Source organism: Hordeum vulgare, chromosome 4H (assembly GCF_904849725.1).
Source record: "Hordeum vulgare subsp. vulgare chromosome 4H, MorexV3_pseudomolecules_assembly, whole genome shotgun sequence".
In the NCBI taxonomy this organism is placed as follows: domain Eukaryota; kingdom Viridiplantae; phylum Streptophyta; class Magnoliopsida; order Poales; family Poaceae; genus Hordeum; species Hordeum vulgare.
Window position 1 is genome coordinate 534370662 of NC_058521.1, and position 7814 is coordinate 534378475.

Here is a 7814-nt window from a genome sequence, read left to right on the forward strand (position 1 = left end):
GTTTAATGCAAAACATACGACCTTTAGGTCACTCTCATAAAAGTTATTCCTGTACGTATCGGTCAAATAACTGGGGCAGGGGGATTTTCTCCATACTATAATTCAATCAAACCATGGCACAACCATAATAGTTTTTCTGCATGGAAAGCATGACATATTCGCTTACTTGAATTACTCCTATATTTTTCTCATGCACAAACATTTCCCTTACAAATAGTTTTCATTCGATAACAATGTATACAATGCAGCTTCGTGTCTATATATTTTTCGGGTATTCCGTGGCAATATAAGATGGTAACTAAAAGTTGACTTTGAATTCAGTAATTGACCTTTCATGCATTAGAGTCGACAAGCTACACAAAACAAGTAAACTCAATAACAAGGCAAACAACTCACCAGGCAGTTTGTTTCCACTTTTTCTATCAACACTTCGCTGATTGGTGTGGTTGTTGGCAAATAGCCGTGTATGATGGCGCTTCTGGACCACCACAAATGTAACGGGTGGCTGATAATTGGGCTCCAAGGGTGCGCAGGCCTACGTTTATTAAACCAAAATGTTCAGGCCCCATGCAGATCCCATGTGAGAATGTTTAGAGAAATGAAATCTCACATTTCTAATCGCATCAAGCTCATACAACAGAACCTAGAATTGTCCTTCACTAACACCATCCCTGAAATTGGACAATTGTGTGAGGTTTAGAAAATAATGCCAATTGGACATGCTTAATCTAAGATTAATACCTGTAGAATATGATCCTTTGGGTTTTTTGACCAGTTGATCTCTTAAAGGAAATGAGAAGTTCTCTGCATAGTCAATAGAACATTTATATTCAGGTATAGAGGTATTATTGCAAGTGAATAAATTCAGGTCTTTACTCCTGGCGATGGGTATTAACATGTATGTCCTCTGCATGTCTGCATATTAAATATGTGAACTGCTACACGTGCACCATTCTACAATATTCAGATATTGCAAGTGAACAAGATCATACCTAACCATTCCACCAGTTACAATCCCTCTCTGAGGATCTTGCCACACTTTAAAAATATCTTGTATCAACTCCTGGCGATGGGTTTGTGCACTCACCAATCCAGCATACTTGGTGACCTCGGGCCAATCTTGAGAAGCAACAACCTGCATGAGCATGAAATCATCACAATATCATTGGACGACCAACCTGATGAACATAGCAACAGTATAACTAAAAAGTGGATGTTCAGCATAGAAAGAGCAAACTTTCGCCACAAAATAATACATAAATAATGATTTAAGATTGACATGTTATGCACCTACAACTGCGATGGAAGGGCTAGAATCTTCTCTAGGATGAGGATGGGTAACATCAGCACCAAATATAATGGTTGGTTTGTCTCTAACAAGGGGAATTCTCCTTGACAAAGCATCGACGAGTACAGTGAAGATTCTATTAATACACAGAAGAAGAAAAACGAGAAATGGCGGTGACTTTGGAACAGCCCATTTCACAGCTCAAAGGGCCAACAGAGTGAGGGTCCAGATAGCTACATCACCACTGGAGCAAATCCCATTTCGTTACTGAGTTATGGGCCAGATAGGTTAATGTTAACTGGGCCCAGCATGGCCTTTTTTCAACATTTTCAACAACCGGAAGCATTAAAAAAGGAATACATACTAACTTTTCAGAAAAACTCAGCAACAGTATCTATTTATTTTCAAACAGGAAATACATTGCAGCTTTAAGCCTTTAATAATACATGCTCCATGTTCAGCTACAACTCACTGTAACTCTCTCATAAATGCATCTTTGACCTTTAACCCCTAGACCACAGCGATCCCTCTACTGTAACAAATAGCGATTTTGACATACCAGAGTAACACACAATCAATCATCAAGTAGTAATAATAACAAGAATCTCAAGCTGAAAATAGAAGTAATCAAACCTGGCTACAAAACCGCATGCATAAGTAACAAATGACAAGAAGCAGCAAAATCATCAGTGCCTCTGGTTGCAGGAAGAGCAGGGCAGAGCAGAGGTCTCACCAACTTTTTCCTCCATCCCCACATTTGTTTCCACGAAATTGATTCGCACGGGGGTTCATCATAGCCGCCCATATGCGTACGCCTGCACGTTAGAGCGGGCATTATTGTTATGGTGGCAATAACTAAGGGTGCATGAGAGTTGGCAAGAGATATAGTAGTTAGCAATTGGCAGCCAAGGGGCAGTAGTACCACACATATGCATAATGGCACAGGCATGGTGACAGAGTAATTGGCAGCCGATAATGTAGGTTGAGTGACCCCCCCCACCCCAAGCCTATGGGGGCAGTTGTTTGATTATCCTTCTAATTTTGCTGACCCACGATAAATGTTTCTTTTTTATTCAAGCAATTATACATGCCAAAAATGAGCAGGTCATGCATTTATTATTGCAGCATGGCTAGCACTAACAACTAGCAAGTGTGCACCGAAGATGGGACCGTTACTTCTTATTGTCGGTTACATGCTGATGACTCCATGATCAACCACCACTGCATAAGAAGCCTCTGAAAGTGCCTCCCCACCAAACAGGGTAAAGCTGTCTGCTTAAACTGAATTAGTGAGGGTCAACATTCAACAACATACCCGATTAGGTCGTCCTTACCAAATGTTGTGTATTAACATCCTAACACCAACAAAGATACACATTAGTCGTAGCACAAAGCTAAATGAAGCTAAGCATCGACGACGACTATGCTTAAATTGAAGGTACAACAACCAAATATGTTGTTAGTACTTGTGAGAAAACACGGCGGGTGCAGATCAGCAGTGAAGTCCACTGCATAATAGTAGCCAACAATCTTCCTAGACTTTGTTTGGTATGGCATCCAGTCCATGTCAGCTCTAGAAGGCAGTGATGTAATGGAGCTTTAAGAGTATGATGACCTGAATGTTATCATAAGGAGATATAAACCATGTACCAATACAGTGACTAAAAAGTTGTTGGCTTTTCAACAATAGAAAATTAACCAGTGAAGTCAATGTGATGAATTATCGGAGTTGCAGCTTTGAATATGTAAACCGATGCTCTAAAACACGAAGCTGCACTCTTCTCCAAATAAAACGTGAGTGACTCACATTTGCCTCAGCTGCAGGGTTGACATTTCCATTAACTGAATAAGCAGCACCCAGGATAATGATCTGCCCAATCTTCTTGGGGAAAGAAGGGTCAAGCTCGACGGCCAGCGCGGGTTGATGAGGGGGCCGAGGGCGACGACGGTTACTTGTCCGGGGTAGAGGTTCGCCTGCTCGACAAAGAAGGCGGCGGCGGACTGCTCCCTCGCCTTGCCGGCCGGCGGATGGAAGTTCTGGTTGCTGAGGCCATCCGAACCGTGGACGAAGCTGGCAATCCGTAGCTTGGTGGCTTTCCGAATTTTATTCATGGTGAAGTGCACAGACATTCAGTCTAAGCCAGCAAACACTTGATCGATCGAGATGTCACAAATTTTGACTGAATGAGATGCCATACAGACACACACACATACATTGATACATACATGATGTAATGGATTGAGGGTACCTTGATTGTTACATGGGAACCCTCCGCGACGGGGATGTCGGTCCTCCCAGCGGTCTCCAGCTGAAATCAAGCTAGAGATCGGTTCGATTAGCATCGGAAAGACCCATTCGTGAGAACGGAGAGTCGAGCACGGGGGAGGGGAGTGGAGTGGACCGACGAGGTGCAGCGCGTTGCGGGTGGCGAGGGCGGTGTAGACGTTGCCGAAGATGGTGGTGAGGCCAACCACCTCCAGCTCCGGCGACCTCAGCGCCACGAAGATGGCCATGGCGTCATCTGCGGTTCATCCACCCCACCGCGAGTTTGCGAACAATGCGAGATTGGTTAGGGGGTGGGATAGGATAGATCGATAAGATAGGGGGAGGAACGAGGGACGGGTGGATACGGACCGATCCCTGGGTCGGTGTCGATGATGACCTTCTTCTTCTTGGTGACGGCGGCCATGGACATGGATCCTCGGGATCGATCGCGGCGGCGTCGGTTGCACTGGCGGATCGAGCGAGGTGGAGACAGAGAGAGAGGGGCGGAGATCCAGGAGGCTCAGTTCTAAGCATCGCAGGAGGGGATCGTGCGTTCGTGGGTGCGTTCTTTTTTTTTATGTGCAGGGTCGTACAAGGAGGTGGGATCGCTGCGAGGTCGAACCATAAGCAAGGTTGAACCTTCACGACGGCACATCCTGCTTTAATAGTAGAGATTTCTCTTCGTTTTTTTTCTCCCGTAGTTTATTATTTCTAGACTAGTATTCCTACACTAGTATACTGTAGAGTAATTAGATATATTAATTAGTCTTCGTATTTACACATTAGTACTATAATTCTTTTAGACATATCACTTTTCTTCGGTAAAACAGCTTGGCCCTGATTTTTCAAATAGCCATAACTTTTTACGCGTTTATCCGAATTAGATGAAACCAACGCCTAGAGTTTCGTCTTGATCCCACCTATCCGGTGAACCTATCATATCAACTTTTTGAAATTTTCAAATTTCAAAATTTGTTCCACTGATATTCAAACTTCTTTTGATCATATCTTTTTATCCGTAGCTCCATTTTAGATGAATCCAATTGCGTCGGATTCGTATCAAAGTAATCTTCCCGTTTGTATCATTAGTTTTAACTTTTCAACTTATAATTTTGATCAAATCGGATTTATCTATTAGTGCCCAAAAGTGTTCACATCGTTCTAAGCCGATTCAATGTTATATTGAAGTATTTGTATCTTTTGATCCGCTATTTCAAATCTAGTAATTATTTTTTCTACACGCTCATATTGATCTCCTATATCCAGTAGCATCATTAGTTTCGACCTTTGAACCTTACAAATTTGAGCGTTTCAAATTTGTATTCGAACATTCATTGGATCTTATCTTGCAAATCGTACCACCTTTTCAATTGATTCCTTTTACCCCTAAACACTCATGTCATATATTTTTGTACGTAACCATCGTACTTCAGTTCAACTTCTCTTGACCTTTTGAATGCAAAATCAATTCATACTTCAATTCGCTATAACTTGTGTTGTAGTGCTCCATTTCAAGAAATTCTTTCTACAAATAAATTCGTATGTCTTATACTATTTGTCAAATAACATTCATGTTGTTCTCCCAATATTTTTGATCATCTCCCATAGTGTATGCAAGTCGAGCTTATATAGTAATAGTTCATCGTCCATTAACTCTTTTGATCTCATTCATGCACCTTCACTTTACAACACACTTAGGACCTTTTTATTAAACCTTAGTACGTTGTTATTTTGCACCAAGACATGCTTTGTTCTTATGTTCTCTTGGTTCTTCCTTTTTGGCATGAATGTTTGTTGAATGCTATTCGTTTACGATAGATTGCTTGGAGTGTGGCGAGTAGAATTATCAGGATTTTGAGAGCGACTTTCTTCGTCAAGTAATACCAGGCAAGTCATTTGATCATGTATCACCTATGTTTTATGCATCGTAGTTCTACCATCCTATGCCCAATTTGCATGCTGACTAGGTACTTGGAAATTATGGTTACATATTGTAGTATCATGTGGTAGGCACCCAACAACCCCGTTACTCGGCCCGGGACAACAAATTTCATATTGCTATGCTTGAGTAGACGGGATTATGGTTGAGAGTTTATCACGAGTGATGCGAGAATAATTTAATAACCAAGACCGGTTAAGTCAAGACTTTTCAAGACCTCATGATGCAATGCAACTCTGGGTGAAGGACGGTTGATCGGCTCCCTGGAGAAACCAGTGGATGACCCGGGATGCTGGAGACGTGCCATGACATCTTGCGGAAAGCTTCACCCAGGCTCAAAGAGACGGACGGATATTTTCCAGACCCAAGGCTTACCTGCACAGCCACAAGTCATTATGGGCTCTGGCTTGGTTGGACAACGCGGCGACTCTGGGCAGGCGGTGCCAGCAGATGTAGAAGAACGGTAGGATTAGATGGGCACCGACAGGGATTCAGAGGGACCCGTTGAAAGACCATGTTTTGATCATCCGGTCTTCAAACACCCTAAAGTGCGAGGACATACACGGAGGCGATCAAATCTTGTGGGGAACGTGTGCAAAACTCTGCAGATTACTCAAACCTAATCGATTAGCCGTGTCCACTGTCATGGATAACTTGAGCCAAAGGAACTGAAGTTATTTGGAATTCTCAACACCATTATATATATATTTGATGTGGGTAATATTGATAACTTGGGTATGAGAACTGGTTGGCGGAACCATCTCATTAACAACCAACTACGTAGTAATATTTTGCTTTTAGCCCCTCTCTTGTTGTAGGAGAAAATTTGCTTTACGCTAAAACTTACAACACCACCTTCCATATATGCATATAGTATAGATGATATTTTACCCCCTCTCATATGTGACTTGCCAACATATTCAATATGCTGACCTACACGGCTGCAATGTCTTATGTTGCAGATATTTTTCTTCGACGAGTAAGAGTACGGTTCAGGGTTACGGTCTACACTCAACTTGCCGTTGGTGTTTATTGGGACTCCACTCCCTTGACTGCTTCCGCTGAGATATTTAAGGTATATATCAGTTTTACGCTATTTCCATGTGATTGCACTTTGATATATACATTGATGTACTGTGTGTGCCAGCATACAGAACCAGGGATGGCACAGATACACACAGGCTTGACTCGTTTTGAGTCGGGTCGCTACAGAGGAATACCTTGTGTGTATCAAATGTCACAACGTAACTGGGTGACTATAAAGGTGCTCTAGAGATATCTCCGAAGGTGTTCGTTGAGTTAGTATGCATCAAGAGTGGGATTTGTCACTCCGTGTGACACAAAGGTATCTCGGGGCCCACTCGGTAATACAACATCACACACAAGCCTTGCAAGCAATGTGACTAAGTGTAAGTCACGAGATCTTGTATTACGGAACGAGTAAAGAGACTTGTCGGTAACAAGATTGAAATAGGTATGCGGATACCGACGATCGAATCTCGGGCAAGTAACATACCGAAGGACAAAGGGAATGACATACGGGGTTATATGAATCCTTGGCACTGAGGTTCAACCGATAAGATCTTAGAAGAATATGTAGGATCCAGTATGGGCATCCAAGTCCCGCTATTGGATATTGACCGGAGAGTGTCTCGCGTCATGTCTACATAGTTCTTGAACACGTAGGGTCTGCACACTTAAGGTTCGATGATGTTTTAGTATAGTTGAGTTATTGTGGTTACTGAATGTTGTTCGGAGTCCCAGAAGAGATCACGGACCTCACGAGGGTTTCCGGAATGGTCTAGAAACGAAGATTGATATATAGGATGGTTTCATTTGGTCACCGAAAAGTTTCAGGCATTACCGGCAGTGTACCGAGAGTGACGAATTGGTTCTGGGTGTTTACCGGGAGGGGCCCACTGCTAGCAGTCCCCAGCAATGACACTAGAAAATATTGTTGACGTGTTCCTGACTTGATGCCTCCGTGGCAACAGAGCCAGAACTGCTCCCAGTTGCTCAACAATTAGCAATTGTCTTGCAATGACCCACCAGCGCGTGGGTTCGCGGCAGTTTTCGAGGGTAGAGTATTCAACCCAAATTTGTTGGTTCGCCCGACACGAAGTGAAAGGATACTCTCAAGTATTAGCAGTTGAATGTGTCGGATTCAACCGCACCTGAAAGATTAGTATCTGCAAGCAAAGTATTAGCAGCAAAGAAGTATGATAACAACGGTGTCAGAAACGATCTGTTGACAAGGCACAGTATTCCTAACTGTCGTATCAATGGCGCCAGAAGTTGACCGTGGACAGAAAATATTCTTT

The 7814-nt window shown here is 42.8% G+C and overlaps 2 pseudogenes; both read right to left on the reverse strand.

The window, feature by feature from the left end:
- Positions 1-339: 339 nt before the first annotated feature.
- LOC123450696 lies at positions 340-2854 on the reverse strand (annotated as a pseudogene).
- A 7-nt stretch (positions 2855-2861) lies between these two features.
- Positions 2862-3984, reverse strand: LOC123450697 (annotated as a pseudogene).
- Positions 3985-7814: the final 3830 nt, after the last annotated feature.